This window comes from Gorilla gorilla, chromosome 9 (genome assembly GCF_029281585.2).
Source record: "Gorilla gorilla gorilla isolate KB3781 chromosome 9, NHGRI_mGorGor1-v2.1_pri, whole genome shotgun sequence".
Taxonomy (NCBI): Eukaryota; Metazoa; Chordata; class Mammalia; order Primates; family Hominidae; genus Gorilla; species Gorilla gorilla.
The window spans coordinates 80039019-80065969 of NC_073233.2; the positions used below are offsets into that span (position 1 = coordinate 80039019).

General features: G+C 46.9%; 2 pseudogenes; both read left to right on the forward strand.

The window, feature by feature from the left end:
- Window positions 1-1529: 1529 nt before the first annotated feature.
- Window positions 1530-5346, forward strand: LOC101154263 (folate receptor alpha-like; annotated as a pseudogene).
- An 11676-nt stretch (window positions 5347-17022) lies between these two features.
- On the forward strand, window positions 17023-22496 carry LOC101127193 (folate receptor gamma-like; annotated as a pseudogene).
- The last annotated feature ends 4455 nt before the right edge of the window (window positions 22497-26951 follow it).

The following is a 26951-nucleotide window of genomic DNA, read 5'->3' on the forward strand; positions in this document are numbered from 1 at the left end:
TCCATTCCTTGGAATCTGTGAGGCCAAGAACCCCAGGTCAGAGAACAAGAGGCTTGCCGCCATCTTGGAAGCGGCCTGCCACTATCTTGGGAACTCTGGGAGCAAGGACCCCCTGGTAACAGTAGGCTTGCATTCTATCCTAAGGTACCCTTCTTTATGGCAGAACAATATAGACACACAAAGCACACCAGATTCGTTACAGCTTAAGGCTAGCCTCACAAGTCTTTTTTCTCATTAACCAAAACTTGCCTGTGGTAAGGTAGGGAAAGTGAAGAGCTCAGGAAGACCAGAGAAAGACTCACCTATCCCAGTGACACTGAATCAAAAGTTCAGGCAGCCGCTCATTGGTTAAGAAGGGATCTTTTCTAGGAGTTGCATCAGCTCTTAAGTGTCCCCGTTTGGGGAGCAAAAAGCTCTCATGTCCCAGGATCCTGTACATGCACAATTCTGTCACCCACAGCCATCAGCAAAGATTGCAAGGTAGATTAATCCAAAGAGAATAGCAATTAATATCCCATGGTGCTAAATCCGTTCTTAGCCAAGAGGAACTTTACACTGAGAGGGGCTTCTAACTCCCTAAATCTTAGAAGGGACTCTAACACTCCTGAGGTGGGCCTCAAACCCAAGTTCAGTCAAGTGTCCTTGCCTTTTATTAAGAGGGGCCTTTAACCCACTCTGTCTTAGGAGAGACTTTAACTCCCCTAAGTTGAGCCTCTAACCCAATTCCATCCTTTACCTGGGTACCCCACCACTTACCCTAGATAGCCAATTGGTGCTGCAGTCTATTTCCTTTGGGTTGGGTGTCTCCTCAGGGTTCTACAGGAAGATGTTACCAGAAAGGGATCCAGATCCAGACCCCAAGAGAAGGTTCTTGGATCTTGTATAAGAAAGAATTTGGGGTGAGTCCATAGAGTAAAGTGAAAGCAAGCTTATTAAGAAGGTAGAGGAATACAGAATGGCTACTCCATAGGCAGGGCAGTGGCTTGAGCTGCTCCACTAAGGGTACTTATTGTTACTTCTTGATTATATGCTAAAGAAGGGGTGGATTATTAATGAGTTTTCCAAGGAAGGGGTGGCCAATTCCCGTAACTGAGGGTTCCTCTCCTTTTTAGACCATTTAGGGTAACTTCCTGATGTTGCCATGGCATCTGTAATCACGGCACTGGTGGGAGTGTCTTTTAGCATGCTAATACATTATAATTAGCATATAATGAGTGATGAGGACGACCAGAGGTCACTTTGGTTGCCATCTTGGTTTTGGTGGGTTTGGGCTGGCTTCTTTACCACATGCTGTTTTATCAGCAAGGTGTTTGTGACCTGTTATCTTGTGCTCACCTCCTAGCTCATCCTGTCACTTGGAATGCCACACCTCCTGGGAATGCAGCCCAGTAGGTTTCAGCTTCATTTTACCCAGCCCCTATTCAAGATGGGGTTGCTTTGGTTGAAACGCCTCTGACAGACCCACCAGAGGAGCCCTTCAGTTTGTATTAATATGTGTGACTACTTATTTCACAGACACTGTGTGTCAAATGTCGGTACAATGCCAACAGCTCACCTTCTTGGTTGTTGAGTTTCCGCATTACACAAATAAGGAAGCAGGCCCAGAGGAGAGCCTGGGAAATGAAGTTGGAGAGACCCATCCTGGGGTTGCTTGATTTAGGGATTTAGACTGGGAATGACTCCTCCATAGATCTGAAAGAAGAAACTGCACACTGTTCATAGTGGCTTCTTTTCTGCCAGCCCTAAACAGCTCAAGAAAGGAGAGTCTCTCAGTTATGAGGCTGGGTGTGAAGCATTTTTTTTTTCTTTGAGAGAGGTCTTGCTATGTTGCCCAGGCTGGTCTCCAAATCCTGGGCTCAAGCGATCCTCCCACCTTGGCCTCCCAAAGTGCTGGGATTACAAATGTGAGCCACCACATCCGGCCTGAAGCATCTTGGTTCATGCATCTAGCAAACCTTCAGTCTGTGTCTCTCAATCCCACTGGACATGAGGTCTCCCTATAACAATTATTTGGCTACAACCCCTTTAATATCCTGAACTTAGCTAAACAGTTATTTTAAAAATCCATATTCAAATATAACTAAAGAAGAAACAGAGGAAAAGTAATTTGTAATATGGATTTCTATTTATATTCGTTTTGACTCCATTAGCAGATAGCAGTCACTGCCCTGTTTGCACTTGTTTTGAATCAGTGAGCCTGCAGCTGCCAAGTGCAGACTAACAAGAGGTAAATAACCTGTATACCTTGAGCAGCTCTGACTTTAACTTATTCTTTTATTTTTTATATTTTTATTTTTTTTTATTTTTATCTCTTTTTAGACATGAGGTCTCACTATGTTGTCCCAGTTGACCTCAAACTCCTGCACTCAAGTGATCCTCCTGCCTTGGCCTCCAAAGTACTGGGATTATAGGTGTAAACCACTGTGCCTGGGCTTTTATATATTTTTTAAGTGCACATTTTAATGTTTAGCTTGTCAGCCTTAAGTAACGAGATCCAGAAAGCTTGAGGATAGCTACACAGAAGCATAGATTCAAGTTGTCCTGAATATACACTTCGATTCACAGCAGTTACAAGTGAGTTTTTAAGGAAACAGAATAGTTCCTAAGTTGTTTATCAAGAATTTAAAATAAAATAACACAAGCAATTCATTGGCTATACATTGTTTTTTGTATCACAAATTCCAGGAACAGATAACGGGTGAGGCAGCTAGTCAGGGACAAAATGCCTTGGAACAATTGTCTCTGGGCATGGGTGGGGAGGGTGTGACTGAAGTTCCATACTCATGCCTTTCTGGGTCTGATAAATTGGGCATGTCTCACATCACGAGACTGCTCTGAGCTATTTTTCTTTTCTCAAGCTTTATACCAAATTCTAGGCCGTGGGCTTTCATTCATTCAATAAGTATGTACTGAGTGTTTATGTAATTGGAACTCTTCTGGGGTTACAATTTAACTTACTTTCTCACCTCCGAATAGTTATCACCTCAACGAGGACTAAATCCAATGATTTTTTTTTTTATCTTGCCAAAATTCCTGTCTAAGGGGTCTGGGGAGTCATGTCCTACAAATCATAAATTCTCACCAGATGGGTTTTATTTAACCCTATATATCATGACTTACTTTCCAACCTGACTCTGGCATAACATGATGAGACAAGGAAGAAAAGCAAAATATTTTAATATTTTTACCTCAAAACATGTTTCTTTGCCATATCTTGAAATGGCCCTGCTACTGTCCTTTGTGGGGGAAAATTTTCATCTGTAAAGAATCTCTATTAACATAGCTGGATCTTTTTCTACCAGGCCCTTCCAATCATAAAGAGATTAACTAAGTGTAGCACCTTTTATAGATCTGAATAGGAAACACTTGTCATCTATTGTCTCTAAGGGCAGCCACTATAAGACTTCAAAAGAACCTTGGTCTCCACAGTCTTAACATTTCTTTTCTATCAACCCCAGGTCTTTAGACAAACTCAACCAATTGTCAACCATAAAATGTTTAAATTTACCTATAGCCTGAAAGCCCTGCCACCCCACTTTGAATTGTCCCACCTTCCTGGACCAAACCAATGATTTTTTTTTTTTTTTTAGATGGACTCTCCCTCTGCTGCCCATGCTGGAGTGCAGTGGTGTGATCTCGGCTCGCTGCAACCTCCGCCTCCTGGGTTGAAGCAATTCTCCTACCTCAGCCTCCTGAGTAGCTAGGATTACAGGTGCCCGTCACCACGTCCAGCTAATTTTTTGTATTTTTAGTAGAGACAGGGTTTCACTATGTTGGCCAGGCTGGTCTCAAACTCCTGACCTCAAGATCAGCCTGCCTTGGCCTCCCAAAGTGCTGGGATTACAGGCGTGAGCCACCGTGCCTGGCCAATGTATCCCTTAAGTGTATTTGATTGATGTCTCATGCTTCCCTAAAATGTATGAAACCAAGCTGTACCCCAGACCACCTTGGGCACATGTTCCCAAGACCTCCTGAAGGCTGTGTCATGGCCATGGTCACTCATATTTGGCTCAGAATAAATCTCTTCAAATATTTTACAGAGCTTGACTCTTTTCGTTGACATCAGTGAGGACTAATCTGATCACGCTATAACACTGCAAGTCCCCATCCTTCTCCCCTGATTGTTTTCAAAAGCAGTGATCCGTTGAGGTGCTCATTTTTGTAACCCCAGTTACTAGAAAAGTGCCTGGGTGAGAGTATGTAGAATCTCCATAAAAGCTGAATTAACGAATTTTGTAATGACTGCACCTCCAGACAGGAGCTGTCTTCCGGGCTTCCACAGTCTCTGACAGCCCTCTACCACAAAGAGTTTACCAACAGCAAGGACTTTCCTGGATGACTTCCACTGGGTTGGGGATTAAGGATTGAAAGGGGAGAGGCTGCGTGTGGAATATTCTGGCTGTGCTCGCTGTGGACTTAGTCCTGTGTCTTCCCGCATCCAGTGTAGTCTCTGGAGAAAGAATGCCTGAGCTTCACCAGCACCACCCAGGAAGCCCATAAGAATATTCCCATCTATATGGATTCAACTGGAACCACTGTGGAGAGATGGTACCTGCCTGCAAACGGCACTTTATCCAGGACACCTGCCTTTACGAGTGCCCCCCCAACTTGGGGCCCTGGATCCAGCAGGTACGCATGGCTTCCTGGCACCCAAGAGCTAGCAGAGGAGCTGAATTTTCCAGGCGTCTCTGCAGGCGGCAACCCCAGCTCCAGTTCTATTCAGGGCTGGGTTGCTGGGATTCTTGAGCCTGAGCCCTTCTTTTCTACCAAAATCTCCCAGGTGGATCAGAGCTGGCGCAAAGAGTGGGTGCTGAATGTGCCCCTGTGCAAAGAGGACTGTGAGCAATGGTGGGAAGATTGTCGCACCTCCTACACCTGCAAGAGCAACGGGCACAAGGGCTGGAAGTGGACCTCAGGTGAGGGCCGGGGTGGGCAGGAAAGGAGGGATTTGGAAGTGAAGGTGTGTGGGTGTGGAACAGGTGTGTGACATTTTGGGGTTGTAGGGCTGGCAGAATCAGAGACCCTTTGGGGCCCAGTGGCTAAAGGTCTTCCCTCTTCCCTACAGGGTCTAACAGGTGCCAGGTGGCAGCTGCCTGACTACCTTTCCATTTCTACTTCCTCACACCCACTGCTCTGTGCAGTGAAATCTGGACTCGCTCCTGCAGGGTCAGCAACTACAGCTGAGGGAGCAGCCGCTGCATCCAGATGTGGTTCGACCCGGCCCAGGGCAACCCCAATGAGGAGGTGGCAAGGTTCTATGCTGCAGCTATGAGTGGGGCTGGGCCCTGGGCAGCCTGGCCTCTCCTGCTCAGCCTGACCCTAATGCTGCTGTGGCTGCTCAGCTGACCTCCTTTTACCTTCTGATACTTGGACATCCCTGCCCTGTCTAGCCCCACAGCTCCCAACTATTTGGTTCATGTTCTATGGTCTTGTCTCTGACAGCCGCTTTGAATAAACCAGTCACCACACACGTATCTTGAGAATTATTTGGGTATGAATGGGAATGTGGCTGTTTTGTTTCCCATTTCTCACTGATTGAAGCCAGTTAGACTGGCTAGTCCCCAGCTCTGACAGTTGCTATGAACTAGCCTGATACTTAAGTATTCTTCTAAGGTAGGAGACATTTGTAGCTCTCAATTTTATTTTTCACTATAGCTCCAATTTAGAGCCAAGCCCAGGAATTTTTCTTTTTTTGAGACAGGGTCTCACTCTCTCACCCAGGTTGGAATGGAGTGGCACGATCTCAGCTCACTGCAACATCTGCGTCGTGGGCTCAAGTGATCCTCCCACCTCAGCATCCCAAATACTTGGGACTACAAGCATGTGCCACCACACCTGGCTAATTTTTCAATTTTTTGTAGAGAGGAAGTCTTGCAATGTTGTCCAGGCTGGTCTCAAACTACTGGGCTCAAGCAATCCTCCTACCTCAGCCTCCTGAGTAGCTGGGTCTACAGGTGTGAGCCTCCACATTCAGCTAATAAATATAATATAAAACATGTATTATATATGTAATAGTAGAGACAGGGTCTCACTATTTTACCCAGGTTGTTCTCAAACTCCTGTGCTGGAGTGATCCTCCCAAAATGCTGGGATTACAGGCATGAGTCACTGCATCTGGCCACAAGTCGTGTTTATTTCTTGCTCAAGCTACAATGTTGAATGTGGGTTATCAGGGGGATTCTGTTTATTTCTCATTCCTGGACTACATTAGCAGCCAGGGGGTTCTGCTTCTCACTCAAGAACCCACGCTGATGGAGGCTCCATCTTCCATGAGACAGGAAGAGGGAACTTGGCAAATTCCATAAGGCTCTTCAAATTTCCACCCATCACTTATTTCATTGGCCAAATCAAGTCATGAGCATGCCTAAATTCAAGAAAGCCAGGAAAACATAATCCTATCACATACTTGCAAGGAGAAGGGAATCACAAGGTTTGCAACAGACCTAATCATGACTAAAAAGACTTTGTTATTTTCTCGTAGGTTTCTGTTTCTGGCATGGTCATAGTTACAAATTTAATTTTTTGGTTAGATCCTAGTAAGAAAGAGGGCCAACTCTCTATACATATGCAAATAACTACATCAACCTGAAAAGTGGAGCAATCCACTGATGACCACCCTGGCTAGTCTTGTAAACAAGGCCAATTGATGCCCTTTTCGCCCTTCATTTATTTCCATTTATTATTTTTATTTTTTGAGACAGGGTCTCTTTCTGTTGCTCAGGCTGGAGTGCAGTGGCACAATCATGGCTCACTGCAGTCTTGACCTCCTGAGCTCAAGTGATCCCTCAACTTTAGCCTCCCAAGTAGCTGGGACTACAGGCACATGCCACCATGCTGGGCAAATTTTTTGTATTTTTTTTGTAGAGATGGGGTTTTGCCATGTTGCCCAGGCTGGTCTTGAACTGCTGCGCCCAAGTGATTCATTCACCCACCTTGACCTCCTAAAGTGCTGGGATTAGAGGCGTGAGACACCTCTGCCAGCCCACTGATTTCTTTTTTGAACCGAAAGCATAGTTGATCAATGCAAAAGCTAATAATTGGACATTAACAAAATTCAGAACTCTTGCACTTTAAAAGACACCCTTAAGAAAATTAAAAGACAAGCAACAGACTGGAAGGAAATATTTGCAAAACACATCTGATAAAGGATCTGTATCCATAAAATACAAAGAACCATTACAACTCAGTAACAAGAAGGCAGACAACCCAATCAAATAATGGGCAAAATAAATGAACAAATATGTCATTAAAGAAGGTACACAAATTATGAATAGTTACACGAAAAGATGCTCAACATTATTAATCATTAGAAAAATGGAAACTAAAACCACAGTGATAGACCGTTTTATACCTACTAGAATGGCAATAATAATAAGATAGGCAATAACAAGCATTGGCAAGGATGTGGAGAAATGGGAACCCTCACACAGTGCTGGTGGGGATGTAAAATGATACAGCCCTTCGGAAAACAGTGTGGCAGTTTCTCAAAAAGTTAAATGTAAAACTGCCATACAACCCAAAATTCCACTCCCAGGTGTCTACTCAGGAGAAATGAAAACAAACATAACAAAACTTAAATATGAATATTAATAATAATCATATTTATGTATGTAAATATGATATATCATATTATGTATTATTATACATAATAGCCCCAAGCTGGCAATAACCTAAATTTTTAGCAGCTGGTGAGTAGATAGACAAAATGTGGTGAATCCGTGCAATAGAAGACTGTGCAGCAATGAAACGCGATGACACATGCTATGTCGTGGATGAGCGTCAAAAACATTATGCTAAGTGAAAGAAGCCAGACCTAAGAGGCTTCATGTGGCATGATTTCACTTACATGAAATGTGCAGGGAAGGCAAATTTATAGAGGCAGAAAGTAGATTAGTAGTTGCCTGGGGCTGGAAGTGACAACAGGGATTAATTGTAAATGGGCATGAGGGGGGATGAAAATTGAGGGGATGATTCTGAGTTTCTGTGGGGTGTGTCCATGAGGGAAGGTATTCTAAGGAATTTGGCATGTGGCTCCATAGAAATCTATCATCTGAGACAAACTCCATTCCTATCATGAACTTTAAAATATTTGTTGGAAGCCAAGCATGGTGGCTCATACCTGTAATTCCAGCACTTTGGGAGGCCAAAGCAGGTGGATCACTTGAGCCAGGGATTCTAGAACAGCTTGGGCAACATGGTGAAACCCCGTCTCTACATAAAAATACAAAAAAATTAGCCAGGTGTGGTGGTCCATGCCTGTAGTCCTAGCTATGCAGGAAGCTGAGATGGGAGGATCTCTTTAGCTCAGGAGGTAGAGGCTGCAGTGGGCTATGACTGTGCCACTGCAGTCCAGCCTGGGTTGACAAAGTGAGACCCTGTCTCAAAAAAAAAAAAGAGGAATTGCTGGATGGTAATGTTGTAGGAGTTTCTCCTCAATTCAGGCAAAGACAGGGTCCTTGTCACCTGGCCATGAAATATTAGGCTCGCAGACACTTTGGAGGGTGAGAAAAATGGAATTTATTGGGCAAAAAAAAAAGGGGGGGAAACAGGGACCCTCGGCAGAGTGAGAGTCCTGCTAGTACATGCTTCCCACCTCGCAGGTTGAATCCCAGGTTCCACCCTGGAAGAGGAGGGGCCAGGCTCCTCTGCACGAACTTCTAGAGGCTCCACCCCAGTGCACATTCCTCCCAGTGTGCTGGTTTGTCAGAGGTTCTCTGGGGACCCCTTTATACTTGGCTGTCTCATTCCCCCCTCTCAAGAAGTACATCAAACTACTGTTAGAACAAGGATAGGGGTGAGGACGAAGACCTATCTAAACTGCTTCCTGCTAACAGGGAGCGGTGTTTTGGGAAACGGCAGTCAGAGCTCCCTCAGAAGCCTATCTAAGGGTTCCCGGCAGAAGGGGCCATCTTCCGAGCCTCCGGTTGCACGACCATTTGGAGTCTGATGGCCTGAAGGCAAGAAGAGAAAAACCAGGTTATTAGAAAACATGTATTAAAACGAAACAAGGGAGGGTAAGGACAGCTTAAAATCCCTAGGCCTTTTACCAGTTTGCACAAGGAGAGGGAAGCCAAAAGCCCGACTGGTAAAAAAAACTTTACCCTTTTGCCAGCATGTCGGGCTTCTGGGTTCCCTTCCCCTGAGCCCAGTCCTAAGCCAACCAGCTGAAGGTTTGGGAAATTAACTCTTTCCAGTTTGGAGGATGCATCTGAGGGGAGTGTCCTATAGTACAAAGACACAATTACCTATTAGTGAAGAGAGGACAGTGGAGAAGAAAGGAAAAAAAGGTGCTTTTTAAAGGAGTCCCAGGGGTTCAGCATGCATTCAAAAGGGGTACAGAGTGAAGATGAATGGCTACCCATCTAGAAAGAGGGGAGCAGGCATCCCTGTCTCCTGTCTCTTTCTAGCAGATACCAGGGGTACATGAGGGAGAGAAGGAAGAGCATCCTCTTTCCCTCTTCTGTCCTTGCATACCCAAGTCCTGGTGACCTTGGCAGGTGCTGCCATGGGTGCCACAGCAGCTTGCACCCATGAAGCAGGGAGTACCTAGAGAATAGGAATTATCAGCCAGACTCAGTGGCTCACACCTGTACATCCCAGCACCTTGGGAGGCCGAGGTGGGCAGATCACGATTTCAGGAGTTTGAGACCAGCCTGGCCAACATGGTGAAACCCTGTCTCTACTAAAAATACAAAACTTAGCTGGGTGTGGTGGTGCATGCCTGTAGTCCCAGCTACTCGGGAGGCTGAGGCAGGAGAATCACTTGGTCCCAGGAGGCAAAGGTTGCAGTGAGCCAAGATCACACCACTGCACTCCAGCCTGGGCAACAGAGTAAGACCCCATCTCGGGGAAAAAAGAAAAAGAGAGAATAGGAATTATCCACTCTTACCTATGTCTCTATACCCCCTACAGTCAGTAGTCTTGGAGTTTCCTAGACCTCATTTATGCCATGGATACTAGCATGACCTTTATCCATGAAGTGGGAGGCTTGGCTTGATTGGCAGGAATTAGCCATGCTCACTTGCACGCACTGTGCCTTTTTTTTTTTTTTTTTTTTTTGAGACAGAGTCTCGCTCTGTTGCCAGGCTGGAGTGCAGTGGAGTGATCTCGGCTCACTGCAACCTCCGACTCCCTGGTTCAAGTGATTCTCCTGCCTCAGCCTCCTGAGTAGCTGGGATTACAGGCACGCACCACCATGCCCAGCTAATTTTTGTATTTTTTTTTTCGAGATGGAGTCTTGCTCTGTCGCCCAGGCTGGAGTGCAGTGGCATGATCTCAGCTCACTGCAACCTCTACCTCCCAGTTCAAGCGATTCTCCTGCCTCTACCTCCCAAGTAGCTGGGACTACAGGCGCCCGCCACCATGCCTGGCTAATTTTTGTATTTTTAGTAGAGACGGGGTTTCACTGTGTTTGCCAGGATGGTCCCGATCTCCTGACCTCATGATCTGCCCGCCTCGGCCTCCCAAAGTGCTGGGATTACAGGCGTGAGCCACTGTGCCCGGCCTTGCACTGTGCCTTTTAACCTCTGTTATCATCTGCCTCTGAATCCCTTAGATCCAGTTTTCTTTCCTGGGGCTTTGACTCAAAGCTTGGAATTGAATTTGAAACAAAAATGTGTGTCTAGGGAGGGCTGCATGGACTCCTTATCATAAGCCAAATGCTAAGGAAGGTGAAGCTGCAGAATTGAGTCCTCCTCCAACAAGGGAGAGAAAAAGATGTCTTGTGACATGCCCAGATAATTGGTGGCTATAGTTATGTAAGCTAGGATTTGGGTGCATGGTGCTTGGCTTTGGTTAGCTCTTACTTTCCAAAAAAGGAAACCTCTGATTAATGGGCATCCTATTTATTCCCATCACCTGGCAGGATTTGCAGGATAATTGCTCAGAACTAAAATATTGATCCAGATTTTTACATTACCCATCCTCTTCTTCTTTCTGAGCTGCAGCTGGAGATTGCTGGTTGGTTCACAGGAACAAGCAGTGTTAGCCTAAAAATGTAGGCAAAAACTTAAATACTAATGACTTTAGAATTTATTGACAAATGTATGGCGTTTTGAAACATAATTTCTCTCTCTCCAGTCCTCATTTTTGTTAAAAAAGCAAATTATGGTAGGATTGAGTTGTTTGCAAAATAGAGTTTAGTTATATACTTGGCCTGATTATTTGCATAAAGTGCAGCAAGAATAACTATTTCTACATAAGTCTTTTAGATTGGCTTTGATGGAACTCTGTTCTTCAAGGAATTTCAGACAAGACGTTTTAAAACTGAGCCCAGCCATGGATTTGTATCCTCAAATACCTGTAAGTTGGATGATCTTCTCGTGTTAAGGTCCCATGATAAATTTGGAGCTCCTAGACCTGTTAGAAAGTGACATTCTTGGCCAGGCGTGGTGGCTCACACCTGTAATCCTAGCACCTTGGGAGGCCGAGGTGGGTGGATCACCGGAGGTCAGGAGTTCGAGACCAGCCTGGCCAACATGGTGAAACCCCGTCTCTACTTAAAATACAAAAAATTAGCTGGGTGTGGTGGCAAGTGCCTGTAGTCCCAGCTATTTGGGAAACTGAGGCAGGAGAATCACTTGAACCTGGGAGGCGGAGGTTGCAGTGAGCCGAGATCATGCCACTGCACTCCAGCTTGGCAACAGAGCAAGAGTCTGTCTCAAAAAAAAAAAAAAAAAAAGAATACTCGCAGATAGTTTCCAAATTCTGGAGAAGCCAGGCAGAGAGAGAGAAAAATATGCTTCAAATTTTGTTCACAGGATTATAGCTTACTCTAGTATTAAAGGCCTTAAAGAGTTCAAAATAATTTTCCTTGACTCTGAGAAACAAAACAAGGATCAGCAATATTCCAAGCAAAAGTCAAAAAGGTTGCTTCAGCTTTCTGAGTTTAATCCATTCAGTTCTTGTTATGCTTGATATACGTGAACATTTTAGCTCTTCATGAGTTCTGTACATTTTCCTTTATTCCAATATCACAATCTCCAAAGTTATGAGAAACCTGTATTTGAGAGCACCTGTCAGAGTCCTATAGCTTATTACAAACCAACTTTTTTTTTTTTTTGAGACAGGATCTTGCTCTGTTGCCCAAGCTGGAATGCAGTGGTGAGATCTTGGCTCACTGCAACCTCCACCTCCTGGATTCAAGCGATTCTCCTGCCCAGCATCCTGAGTAGCTGGGATTACAGGTATGTGCCACCATGCCCGGCTAATTTTTGTATTTTTTTTTTAGTAGAGACGGGGTTTTACCATGTTGACCAGGTTGGTTTTGAACTCCTGACCTCAGGTGATACCCCTGACTTGGCCTCCCAAAGTGCCGGGATTAAAGATGTGAGCCACTGCACCCAGCCAGATCAGGCACTTTTAACTTGAAAACATGAAGTTCTCTTTCCTAACTTTTTTCTTTCTTTCTTTCTTTTTTTTTTTCCGAGACAGGCTCTCACTCTGTCACCCAGGCTGGAGTGCAGGGATGCCATCACGGCTTACTGCAGCTTCGACCTCCTGGGCTCAAGCAATCCTCCCAGCTCATCCTCCCAAATGGCTGGGACTATAGGCTTAGACCACCATACCCAAATAATTTTTGTATTTTTGTGTGAAGATGGGGTCTCCCTATGTTTCCCAGGCTGGTCTTGATCTCCTGGGCTCAAGCAATCCATCAGCCTTGGCCTCCCAAAGCACTGGGATTATAGGCGTGAGCCACCATGGACGGCCCCCTAACGTTTTTTATATTGGCTAAGGAGTTTTAAGTTTATACATACAAGGCATAAAAAAATAACTTTAAAGTTATGTTATTAGATGTACAGTGATATGATTTAGCTCTGTGTCCCCACCCAAGTCTCATCTTGTAGCTCCCATAACTCCCACATGTTGTGAAACGGACCTGGTGGGAGATGATTGAATCGTGGAGGTGGGTCTTTCCCATGCTGTTCTCATGATAATGAATGGGTCTCACAAGATCTGATGGTTTTAAAAACGGGAGTTTCTCTGCACAAGCTCTCTCTTTGCCTGCTGCCATCCACATAAGATGTGACTTGCTTCTCCTTGCCTTCCACCATGATTGTAAGGTCTCCCCAGCCATGTGGAACTGTAAATCCAATAAACCTCTTTCGTAAATTGCCCAGTCTTGCATATGTCTTTATCAGCAGTGTGAAAACAGATGAATACAGTAAATTTGTACTGGGAGTGGGGCATTGCTGAAAAGATACCCAAAAATGTGGAAGTGACTTTGGAACTGGGGAACAGGCAGAGATTGGAACAGTTTGGAGGGCTCAGATGAAGACAGGAAAATGTTGGAAAGTCTGGAGCTTCCTAGAGACTTGTTGAATGGCCTTGACCAAAAGCCTGATAGCGATATGGACAATAAGGTCCAGGCTGAGGTGGTCTCAGATGAAGATGAGGAACTTGTTGGGAACTGGAGCAAGGGTAACTCTTGTTATGTTTTAGCAAAGAGACTGGCAGCATTTTGTCCCTGCCCTAGAGATTTGCAGAACTTTGAACTCGAGAGAGATGGTTTAGGCTATCTGGTGGAAGAAATTTGTTTATTATTATTATTATTTTGAGATAGAGTCTCACTCTGTCACCCAGGCCGGAGGACAGTAGCGTGACCTTGGCTCACTGCAACCTTCGCCTCCTGAGTTCAAGCGTTTCTCATGTCTCAGCCTCCCAAGCAGCTGAGATTACAAGCATGTGCCTCCATGCCTGGCTAATTTTTGTATTTTAGAAGAGACAGGGATTCACCACGTTGGCCAGGCTGGTCTCAAACTCCTGACCTCAGATGATCCACCCAACTCAGCCTCCTGAAGTGTTGGAATTACAGGCATGAGCCACCACACCTGGCTGCGGAAGAAATTTCTAAGCTGTAAAGCATTCAAGAGGTGACTTGGGTGTGGTTAAAGGAATTCAGTTTTATAAGGGAAGCAGAGAATAAAGGTTCAGAAAATTTGCAGCCTGACAATGTGATAGAAAAGAAAAGCCAATTTTCTGAGGAGAAATTCAAGCCAGCTGCAGAAATGTGCATAAGTAACAAGAGGAACATTAACCCCCAATACAATGGGGAAAATGTCTCCAGGGCATGTCAGAGGTCTTCTTGGCAGCCCCTCCCATCACAGGCCCAGAGGCCTAGGAGAAATGGTTCCGTGGGCCAGGTCCAGGGTCCCCGTGCTGTGTGTAGCCTAGAGACTTGGTGCCTTGTGTCCCAGCTGCTCCAGCCATGGCTGAAAGGGGCCAACATAGAGCTTAGGCCATGGCTGCAGAGGGTGAAAGCCCCAATCCTTGGCAGCTTCCACGTGGTATTGAGCTTGCAAGTGCACAGAAGTCAAGAATTGGGGTTTGGGAACCTCCACCTAGATTTCAGAAGATGTACGGAAATGCCTGGATGCCCAGGCAGAAGTTTGCTGCAAGGGTGGGGTGCTCATGGAGAACCTCTGCTAGGGCAGGGCAGAAGGAAAATGTGGGGTTGGAGCTCCCACACAGAGTCACTACTGGGGCACTGCCTAGGGGAGCTGTGAGAAGAGGGCCATTGTCCTCTAGCCCCAAGAATGGTAGATCCACTGACAGCTTGCACTGTTTGCCTGGAAAAGCTGCAGACACTCAATGCCAGCCTGTGAAAGCAGCCGGGAGGGAGGCTGTACCCTGAAAAGCCACAGGGGCGGAGCTGCCCGAGACCATGGGAACCCACCTCTTACATTAGTGTGACCTGAATACGAGAGATGGAGTCAAAGGAGATCATTTTGGAGCTTTAAGATTTGACTGCCCTGCTGGATTTCGGACTTGCAGGGGCCTGTAGCCCCTCTGTTTTGGCTAATTTCTCCCATTTGGAGTGGCTGTATTTACCCAATACCTGTACTCCCATTGTATCCAGGAAGTAACTAACTTGCTTTTGATTTTACAGGCTGATAGGCAGAAGTGTTTTGCTTTTTCTTTGCTGAGACTTTGGACTGTGGACTTTTGAGTTAATTCTGAAATGAGTTGAGACTTTGGGGGACTGTTGGGAAGGCATGATTGGTTTTGAAATGTGAAGATATGAGATTTGGGAGGGGACAGGGATGGAATGATATGGTTTGGCTGTGTCCCCACCCAAATCTCATCTTGTAGCTCCCATAATTCACTCATGTTGTGGGAGGGACCTGGTGGGAGATGATTGAATCATGGGGGTGGGTCTTTCCCATGTTCTTGTGAGAGTGAATGGGTCTCACGATATCTGATGGTTTTTAAAACAGGAGTTTCTCTGCACAAGCTCTCTCTTTGCCTGCTGCCATCCACATAAGATGTGACTTGCTCCTCCTTGCCTTCTGCCATTATTGTGAGGTCTCCCCAGCCATGTGGAACTGTAAGTCCAATGAACCTCTTTCTTTTGTAAATTGCTCAATCTCAGGTATGTCTTTATCAGTCCTGAAAATGGACTAATACATACGGCAATACTCAAGAGAGCAAGTGTGGATAGCTTGGGTTCATGAGGTTTTTGGTTTTTGTCAAAAGCATAAATGTATACTGAAACTACCCAGAAAAAGCAAAGTATAGAACAGTATGCTACCATTTGTGCCCATAAATGGGATATGTGTGGTGTAAATGCATAGAATTTGACCAGATGTATACCCGGAGACCAGAACACTCAGTGGCCTCATGTTCATACTTTGGCAAACACATGTATAGTATCCTTAACTTAAATGTACCATTGTTGTGTGCATTCTAGTGTTATTGACATTTACATAACTATTATCAAGTCAGATAAATCATCCTGTGTCTTTGTATTTTCACTTCCTATTTTGTATATTTATGTATACATACACACATACCAATATATATTTAAATAAGGTATAACTTCACCTGGTCCAAAAATCAAAACAACGTAGAAAGGTTTACAGTGAAAGGTCACATCCCTGATGCTGTCCTCTTCCCCCAGGTGATCACCTTATTGGTTTCTTTTCATACCTTTCAGCATTTTCTCCTGCAAGCACAGATATTCTAACTCCTCCTTTTTTATACAGAATTTTTTTTTACATAGCATTCTTCTGCACCTTCCTTCTCCCACTTCACAATGCACGTGGAGATTTTTCCGTATTTGTACATCAGGAGCTTCCTCTTTCTTTGTTACCACATTAAATTCCACTGGGTAGATGTACCATAATTTAACTGGGTCCTTATTGAAAGACAATTGAGCTGTCTCCTAGACAAAGCCTTGTGCACCTTCCCTAACAGAGGGTCTAACCAAGCAGGCAGGATGGGGTTATAAAGTAGGTGGGGAGGTGGGAGAGACTCCACCTTCCCAGGTGGGCTGAGGATGGAGGTAAGGTCCTGCAACAGGACAGAGGGAAAAGTGGGGATGAAACATGGGAGGCGAGATAGCGCCCACTGTTCTCGCTCGGCCCCCTCCTCCATTTGCCGCTGACCTGTTGGCCTCCCCCAACCTCTGAGCCTGCCTCTGCCTAGGTAATTTCCCAAGACCCAGAAGGGGTGAAGGGTGAGGTGCGATTGCCCCCACCCCCTTGCCTCCCGCAGCATCTGCTCCAGGACCATGAACAATAGCTGACAGCTCCATGGCCTTTGCTGTCCCCATCTCAGCTTCCCTGGGCATCTAAACCTCAGCTGCTGTGGGGTAGGAGGACAGGCTGAGGAAGCAGAAGCCTGAGGCTGTCTAGAGTCTCACTCCTGCATCAGCAGGCCACCACCTGTGGTTCCTCCTTGTGCAAATTTGAGAGGAATTGCATAAAACACTGGAGAAATCCAAGAGGGGAAGTCCACAAGGGCGGTGGCTCCCTCCATGATCTCAGAGCAAGCTGGTGTCAGAGCCTGGACCTAGAGCACTGTTGGGTGGGAAGTAGGAGGAGGGTCCTGCCTCCAGGCCAGCCTGGGAAGGGCTCCCTCTCACCTCTACACGCAGCGCATTTCTTGGCTCAGCTGCCCTGTAGGGGATACAGGGTGGGGACAGCAGAGATCTGGGCCTGGGAGGGAGACAGTACACAATCACATGTCTGTTGCCCCTCCCTCAGGCCTTGTCTACCTCTGACTGTGGCTCTCTGGCAGGAATAGATGGACATGGCCTGGCAGATGATGCAGCTGCTGCTTCTGGCTTTGGTGACTGCTGCGGGGAGTGCCCAGCCCAGGAATGCGCGGGCCAGGACGGACTTGCTCAATGTCTGCATGAACACCAAGCACCACAAGACACAGCCCAGCCCCGAGGACGAGCTGTGTGGCCAGGTGAGGATAAAGTGGGGTCTGGGGCAGGGGAGAGAGCTGCCTTTGACAGAGAAAAGTTAGCAGGGTGAAGTCAGCTGTGGAAGGTGATGAAGGCAGAGGATGACTGCTGTGATCCTGGAGGGCCTCCCCTGGGAGGACACCAAATCTACAATAATAAAGGAACCACATACCTAACACCCACTATGAGCCTATGAGCCTTGTGCTTTCACTCATGCCATGTTAGTGAATATGCCCAAAGGGCAGGGTGGGTGCGTGGTAGTCTCTACTTATGCAAATGAGGAAATAGGCCCAGAGAGGGCGCAGGTGCAAGTGGGAACTGAGGAGAGGGATTGTCCATACCTTTCCCAGCCTTAATTGTGTGCCAGCCCACAGAGCTCAATGGCACAGTAGAAGAGGAGCTGGGCCCATCATGGTCATGGTGCAGCCTACATGTACAAACAGGCCAGGTTTCCACCCCCATTAGGTACTGAAGAGACAATGACCAATCCGATATGCTGGGGAGACTTCCCAGTCAAGAGACCATTGGCCTTGACCTGGGAAGATGAGTAAGAGTTTTCTAGGAGGAAAAAGCAGGAAAGGGCAGCCTGGTAGAGGACAGCATGCACACAGGTCAGAGGGTGATGGCACGAGCAATGGCGGGTCCAGTGTGGCCACAGCCAGCGGTGCCACTGCCCACAAGGAAGGGGAGGGGAGGCCAGGGCCCTCATGCCACAGGTAAGGCCACTGAGGCAGCTCAGGGAGTATGAGCTCCAATTTGAATTCCAAGCTCAGGAGAGTGCCTGTATTTCATTTCTCTGGTCTCCTGGCCTGCTCCCTAGAAGGGTTCACATTCCCAGAGGGTGAGGATGTGCCCAGGGAGAGACTGTGGCATGGACAGGCTCCGAGGGCTAAGGCAAAGAGAGGACAGCCTGGAAGCCCTGTGACATCTGAGTCATTCCCAACATTCCATTCGGGATAAAATTTAAAATAAATAAATAAAATAAGTTCTCCATTTTAGCCATTTTTAACTGTACGGGTCAGTGGCATTAAGTATGCTCATGTATGCCGGGTGCAGTGGCTCATGCCTGTAATCCCAGCACTTTGGGAGGCCGAGGTGGGAGGATCACCTGAGGTCAGGAGTTTGAGACCAGCCTGACCAACATGGAGAAACCCTGTCTCTACTAAAAGTACAAAAAAAAAAAAAATTAGCCGGGCGTGGTGGCACATGCCTGTAATCCCAACTACTCGGGAGGCTGAGACGGGAGAATTGCTTGAAAAACTCTGTCAAAAAAAAAAAAGTATGCTCATGTGGTTGTGCAACCATCACCACCATCCATCTCCTGACCTCTTTCATTCTCCAAAACTGAAATGGAAACTTTGTGCCCACCACTTCATTTGCTTTTCAGAACCTTCTAAAGCACCTACTCTTTGCCAAGAAATGGTGCAGATGTAGACTTTGAGAGATACAGATTATTATCATTCTCAGGGCCATGAGCTATATGAGAGTGATGATATTTGTTGAGCCACTTCTATAGCCAGGGAGTACTTTTCATTATACTCAGTAACTCTTTCAGAGGCAGAAACCCCTGACCCTGATTGGCAAAACCCATGTCTGCCAAACCCCTAAGACCCATGATGTGCAAGGGATCTTGCAGGAAGACCAAAAGTTGGGACATCCAAGGAAAAGCAGTTGTGAAGTCAGGCTGGCGGGGAAGCATGTTCTGTCTCAGCCGGCACTGGGCATGGGCCAGGGTGTGGGAGGTGGGTAGGTCTGGCTCCACTCCCATGGATTTCCCTATTGTTTCTCCTGGGTGCTCAGACCTGTCACGCCTCTGCCATCACTTGACCCTAGGTGCAAGGGTTCAGCCCAGAAATTTTATGCAATTGACTCATGATTTCTCAGGTTTTCTGAGTCCTGGCCTAGAGTGATTTCCAAAGAAAAACCTCCACCATTTCTGCTTGTCTTGCCTGCATTGAATTTACCTTTCTAGGATGGCCTTTCCCACATTTAGTCAAGCCCGGGTTCAGGCCCACGTGCAGGCTACAGCTCCTCTGTTCCCCCACCACTCTCAGGATCTATTTGGAGTCTCCTTGCCTGGACTTCCAGACCCTGGAAGAGCCACACCAGCCCCTTGACCTCCACCCTCCCCCACAACCTGGGCCAGGTTCCTCTCCTCCCTGTCCTCAGTTAAATCTTAACCCTACTATATACCACAGGTGTAGCTTCCTGAAACACTGTGAAAATGGGTTTAAGGATTCATACTGGGTTGTTAAGAGGATAAAGTGCAAAAGCCTCAGGGACTTTGCACCTATGGTTTTCTATGCCTGAGTGTTCTTTATCTTCCCTGTACACACAGCCCATCCACCCACTAAAACTATACCCTCCATGAGGCTAGAGATGTTACTTGCTTTGTTCACTGGGGTGTTCCTAGGACCTAGCACAGTGCCTGATGTCTAATAAGAACTCAGTTAATATTGGCTGGATGCAAAATGAATAATATAAATAAGCTGAATAACATGAAATAACTTTTTCAACCATTAAGAGCTGTACAAACAATAATTACTCTCCCAGACAGTGGCTCCCCTCTATTATGCTCCGTTAAAAGCCAATATTGGCCAGGCATGATGGCTCACATCTGTAATCTTAGCACTTTGGGAAGCTGAGATGAGAGGATTGCTTGAGCCCAGGAGTTTGAGACTAGCCTGGGAACCACAGTGAGACCCCATCTTTTTTTTTTTTAATACTTTAAGTTCTAGGGTACATTTGCACAATGTGCAGGTTTGTTACATATGTATACATGTGCCATATTGGTGTGCTGCACCCATTAACTCGTCATTTACATTAGGTATTTCTCCTAATGTTATCCCCCCCTCCCCCCACCCCACGACAGGTCCCGGTGTGTGATGTTCCCCACCCTGTGTCCAAGTGTCCTCATTGTTCAATCCCCACCTATGAGTGAGAACATGTGGTGTCTGGTTTTCTGTCCTTGTGATAGTTTGCTCAGAATGATGGTTTCCAGCTTCATCCATGTCCCTACAAAGGACATGAACTCATCCTTTTTTATGGCTGCATATATTCCATAGTGTATATGTGCCACATTTTCTTCATCCAGTCTATCACTGATGGACATTTGGGTTGGTTCCAAGTCTTTGCTATTGTGAATAGTGCCGCAATAAACATACGTGTGCATATGCCTTTATAGCAGCATGATTTATAATCCTTTGAGTGTATACCCAGTAATGAGATGGCTGGGTCAAAAGGTGTTTCTAGTTCTGGATCCTTGAGGAATCGCCACACTGTCTTCCACAATGGTTGAACTAGTTTACAGTCCCACCAACAGTGTAAAAGGGTTCCTATTTCTCCACATCCTCTCCAGCACCTGTTTTTTGCTGACTTTTTAATGATTGCCATTCTGACTGGTGTGAGATGGTATCTCATTGAGGTTTTGATTTGTATTTCTCTGATGGCCAGTGATGATGAGCATTTTTTCATGTGTCTGTTGGCTGCACAAATGTCTTCTTTTGAGAAGTGTCTGTTCATTTCCTTTGCCCACTTTTTGATGGGGTTGTTTGATTTTTTTCTTGTAAATTTGTTTAAGTTCTTTGTAGATTCTGGATATTAGCCCTTTGTCAGATGGGTAGATTGCAAAAATTTTCTCCCATTCTGTAGGTTGCCTGTTCACTCTGATGGTAGTTTCTTTTGCTGTGCAGACGCTCTTTAGTTTAATTAGACCCCATTTGTCTCTACAAAAAGATTTTAAAAATAGCCAGGTGTGGTGGCATGGGCCTGAATCCCAGCTACTCAGAAGGCTGAGGTGGGAGGATTGCTTGAGCACAGGATGTAGAGGCTACAGTGAGCTATAATTGCACCACAGCACTCCAGCATGGGCAACAGAGAGAGACCTGTCTCAAATAAATAAATAAATAAATAAATAAGGGAAAAATGCACCAATATTGTAATTGCCTGTGTTCCCAGGTGGGGACTCCTCAAGGGCCCTCCCTAGGAAGTGTTCCTCTGGATGACCTACCTGGGGCAGAGGAGCCAGAATATGGGGGAGATGGCTGCGGTGGTGAGGGACTTAGTCCTGTGTCTTCCCCACCCAGTGCAGTCCCTAGAAGAAGAATGCCTGCTGCATGACCAACACCAGCCAGGAGCTGCACAAGGACACCTCCCGCCTGTACAACTTTAACTGGGATCACTGTGGTAAGACGGAGCCTGCCTGCAAGTGCCACTTTATCCAGGACACCTGTCTCTATGAGTGCTCACCCAACCTCAGGCCCTGGATCTGGCAGGTATGAGTGCCATTCCCACAAACATGAACCTCATAGCTGGGTGCATTGGCTTATGCCTGTAATCCCAGCACTTTGGGAGGCTGAGGCAGGTGGATTACCTGAGGTCAGGAGTTCGACACCAGCCTGGCCAACATGATGAAACCCTGTCTCTACTAGAATACAAAAATTAGCCGGGCATGGCGGTGGGAGCCTGTAATCCCAGCTACTCAGGAGGCTGAGGCAGGAGAATCGCTTGAACCTGGGAGGTGGAGGTTGTAGCGAACCGAAATTGTGCCACTGCACTCCAGCCTGGGCAACAGCGCGAGACTTTGTCTCAAAAATAAAACAACAACAACAACAAAAACAACACAAAACATTAATCTCAGCAGAGGGCACAACCTGCCAGCCACTTGCAGAGAGGGCTTGGTCCAGGAATTCGGGTCTGAGGGTGGTGGACGCCCTGCCCCCTCCCACAGCTCTGGTCCCCTTCAAGGGTAAAGCTGCTGAGATACGTGGCTGACAGGAGTGTTCCGTCTCCTCCCCACTCAGATCAACCAGAGCTGGCGCAAAGAGCGCATTCTGAACGTGCCCCTGTGCAAAGAGGACTGTGAGCGCTGGTGGGAGGACTGTCGCACCTCCTACACCTGCAAAAGCAACTGGCACAAAGGCTGGAATTGGACCTCAGGTGAGGGACGGAGGAGATGAGGTAAGGAGTGGGAGTGGGGCTTTGGGGTTGGGAGGGGTGCGGTCTGGCCCAGAAGCTAAGGGTCTTACGTTCTCCTCCCTCAGGGATTAATGAGTGTCCGGCCGGGGCCCTCTGCCACACCTTTGAGCCCTACTTCCCCACTCCAGCTGCCCTTTGTGAAGTCCTCTGGAGCCACTCCTTCAAGGTCAGCAACTACAACTACAGCTGAGGGAGTGGCCGCTGCATCTAGATGTGGTTTGACTCAGCCCAGGGCAACCCCAATGAGGAGGTGGCCAAGTTCTATGCTGTGGCCATGAATGCTGGGGCCCCATCCCATGGGACTGGGGCCGTGGACATTGGTTCCTGATCCAAGAAGGGTCCCCTGGGGTTCTTCTGACAACCTATCCTAATAGACAAATCCACATGTGTCTTGTGTCTTGTAATCTGGGGACGAGTGGGTTGGAGTGACACATTGCTTCATCTTTCCTATTGATAGTCCCCGAATCAGGCTGGAACTGGCTTGACATTCACTGGGAAGTAGGCTGTGGAGGTTGAGCCAGAATCTAGGTATCTATCTATCCCTCAGTCTGGTTCTCCTGAGACCCTCCCGCTCACACAAAGCTCATTACCCCCACACTATACACGGACAAAAGCGCAGGTGGAAGGAAGATGGGCAGAAACAGGAGATGAGTTATTGGGCTTCAGGTGGGGAAGACAGTTTATTTCCTCTTCCCTCACTAGATGTGGGCTGGGAGGAGATACTGGTTGGAGAGGAGGGTCTCAATGATAAACACCTGCCTCGTTTTTATTTGTTTGAGACTGGGGTCTTGCTATGTTGCCCAGGCTAGTCTTGAACTCCTGGGCCCTGGCGATCTTCATTCCTTGGCCTCCCAATGTGCTGGGATTATTGCGGTAGGTCATTGTGCCTGACCTACCTTTTTTTTTTTTTTTTTTTTTTGAGGCGGAGTCTTGCTCTGTCACCCAGGCTGGAGTGCAGTGGTGCAATCTCGGCCCACTGCAGCCTCTGCCTCCCATGTTCCAGTGATTCTTCTGCCTCAGCCACCTGGGTAGCTGGGATTACAGGCACACACCACCACGCCCGGCTAAATTTTGTATTTTTAGTAGAGATGGGGTTTCACCATGTTGGCCAGGCTGGTCTCGAACTCCTGACCTCAGGTGATCCGCCCACCTTGGCCTCCAAAAGTGCTGGGATTACAGGCATGAGCACTGAGCCTGGCCTGACCTACTTTTTAATAAATGACAAGTAATGCTGCAATTAACAGTCTTGTACCAGCTGTTACAAGATTGTAACACTGAGCACCTTGAGCTCAGTGGCTCACGACTGCAATCCCAGCACTTTGGGAGGCCAAGGTGGGTGGATCACCTGAGGTCAGGAATGCGAGACCAGCCTAGCCAACATGGTGAAACCCCATCTCTACTGAAATATACAGAAATTAGCCAGGTCTGATGGCACATGCCTGTAATCCCAGCTACTCAGGAGGCTGAGGCAGGAGAATCGCTTGAACACAGGAGGCAGAGGTTGCAGTGAGCTGGGATCATACCACTGCACTCCGGCCTGGGCTACAAGAGTGAAACTCCGTCTCAAAACAAACAAACAAAAAATCTTGTACCTAGTGGAATGTTATACCTGAATTCCAGAAAGGGTTATTGGGTCAAGAGTATGTATAATTTTGATAGTTACAACTTTATGGAGATTTTATCAATGTGGCTCCTCCACCAGCAAAGCATGAGAGTGCCTGTTTCTCCGCTGGGTGTGTGAGAGCTCACACCTGTGATCCAGCACTTTGAGATTCGGAGGCAGGAGAATCTCTTGACCCCGGGAGTTCAAGATCAGCCTGGGCAACATGGTGAAACCCCATCTCTACAAAAAACTAAAAAAATCAGCTGGGCATGCTGGTGTGTGCCTGTAGTCCCAACTACCAGGGAAGCTGAGGTGAGAGAATCACTTGAGCCCTGAGAGGTTGAGGCTACAATGAGCTGTGATTGTGCCACTGCACTCCAGCCTGTGCGACAGAGCGAGACCTTGTCTCGAAAAAAAAAAAAAAAACAGAGAGAGAGAGAGAGAGAGTGCCTGTTTCTCCACAACCTTGTCAACACAGTATGCCATCAAACTTTCGTTTTCTGCTCATCTTACAGGTGGGGAAAAGGGCAGTTCAGTGCAGTTTTCATCTGCCATTGTTCTGAGATCTTTCCATGTTGACCTATTGAGATGTTAAATTACTAGGTAATAATCCATTCTATGTGTACATCACACTGAATTCAGTCACCTACTGATGGGCATTGGAAGGAATGGGGTTCTTTTATGATCTTGACATTGCTGAAAGCCACAGGCCAGTTATTTGGTAGAATACTGCTCCATTTGGGTTTGTTTTCTCATGATTCACTGAGGTTACACATTTTGGGCACGAATACCCTACACAGTTATTCCATGCATCGTTAACAGGAGGCACGTGGTGAGGGGTTTGCCCATTCCTGGTGAGGTTAACTTTGATCTTTTGGTTGAGATCGTGTCTCCCAGGTTTCTCCACTACACTTTTCCCTTTGTAAGTAATAAATATGTTGTAGGGAGAGACTGGGGACTATAGATACTCTATTCATCAGCACACTTCCACCTACATGTTCCACTGTCTGATGGACCTTTTTTAAAAAAGTAGAAACAAAACCGAAATGTGTCTTATTATGTTACAGCTCTTTCACCAATCTTTCAATGCTTTCCAGTGGTATCAACTGTAAAAACTAAACTTCTTCAAATTAGCACAGAAGACCATGCCCCTCCTTTGAGCCCTCAAGCCAAATCTTCCCCACACCACCCCATAAATGAGCTCCAGTCACACTTCTCATGTTGGGGGTCTTTGCTTCAGCAACTCCTCTGCGTGCCTGAAATGTTTTTCATTAATCCTCTGCAGACTGACCTGTTGTGGCCACTTAGATGATAACCTACAATTCCCCCCTAAAATGACTTCTGACCACTCAGCCTAAAGAAGTCACCCAGCCAGCTGATTTCTCATCACATCATTCTGTGCCCTCGCGTGGATTTTTGTCTGCTGTGTTTGTTGTCTGCCTTTCTCCTAACAAAACATACTCTCCCCAAAGCAGGGCTGTCTCTGTGTCATTTTATGCTATATCCCCAGAGTCTGGGTCAGTGCCTGGCACCGAGAATGTGCTCAGTAAGTTAAGGAATCGCTGCATCCATTCTGTCAGTCAACAAGTCCTTCTGAGCATCCAGTTTACTGGCCCATGCTGGTCTCAGCCAACAGGAAGGGAATTGAGTTCCTTGCAAGGTCTGGTGGGGACAGACAGTTCTGAGAACCAGTGACTCTTAGAACAAGGAGATGAGTCTTTCACAGAGGGAAGCACAGAGTGTGGTGTTATTCTGCTGAAGCCCAAAGAGGTCAGGGAAGGCTTCCAAAGGAGTGTTTGCCAAGCACAAAACAGCACGGGGAATGGCATTCCGTGGACAGGTCTCAGCAAGTGCAAATGCTTAGAGGTAATAGAAGTGCGAGCAGAATTCCAGGGTGGCTGAGAGAGAAGTTATGTGGGGAGTGGGCAGCAGTTAAGGCCAAAGAAGAAACACTGGATCTGCATTCCTTAGGACGGTGCCCTGTGGGCCCCTCACAGAGCTTCTCTCCTGCAACTGCTAGGTGAAAGAAGGCAGGCTTAGAATCAGACCGAGATCAGTAGTTTCTGCAGCTGGGAAGATGAGTGATGTGAGATTGCATGTGTGATAGGCTGGCACTCAGGGAAGACCTCAGGGTTCTCTCCTCCCCACTCTGAGGCCCCTCTCCTGCTTCCTGAAGCCCAGAGTCTCCACCTCTGTGAGTCAAACACCTTCCTGTTATCTGCCTGGTCCTAGGGCAGCCTTCGGGTTGGGGTTAGAAGGAATGCCAGTGGTTAACCTTGTGGTATTAAGCTTCCAGCTCAGGCAGATACTCTCTGGATTGGTTCAAGCTGACTGCCTGACTGTCCCTCCCTGCTGGCCCTAGCACCCAGACTCCAGATAGGCGCACCACCTCATCCTTCAGAGCAGGGCTCTGAGACTCCACAAGTGGTGAGGACTTACCAGAGGAACTGAACTTGACCTCCAACCCAACCCTCCATTTGCTGGTATTATTCTGAAGCCCTCATGGCCCAGGGGCCTGCCTCAGGTAGCAGGTCTCACTCCTGCCGTGGAGGGACCATAAAGTTCAGTTCATGATCAGCCCCCAAGCCATGGGCAGTGGATGAGAGGGCAGGAGCTCCATCTAGAGGAGCTCCCATGTTCAGGCTTTCCTAGACACCTGCCTGCCCTTCTCCCATCAGCACTGGGGTATAAAGAAAGAAAGAGGCCTGAGGGTTCCAGAGGCCTCTACCTGCTGAGGTCTTCAGAGGACTCAACCCTCTGGGAAATACAAATAAAATCCTCAGTCCTCCAAACAACTGAATGGACACCTCTTGGCCAAAGAGACCCCAGAAAAACTTTAAAATCCAAGTTTCCTGGCCGTGATGATAGGTCACTCACACCTCAGTACACCTGCTTCCTCACGAACCGTTACCAGGCTTCTTTCCCAAGAGCTAAACAGAAACCAGCCCTGGAAAACCAAGAACAGGAGACTCCTTCACTGATTTCAATTTCAACCAACTGCGAGACTCCCTTCCCTTTCCTGATTTTGACATGACAGCTGATCAGCTTACAAAACATTCCTGGCTGATCAATGACTCTCAACCATGGACCAGTTCTGGCTGGTTTACAGAGGCAGCACACAAAGTGCTTGGTTCCTGTGTTTCCCCTTTTGACATACAGAGGCAAATTTGACTGCATTTT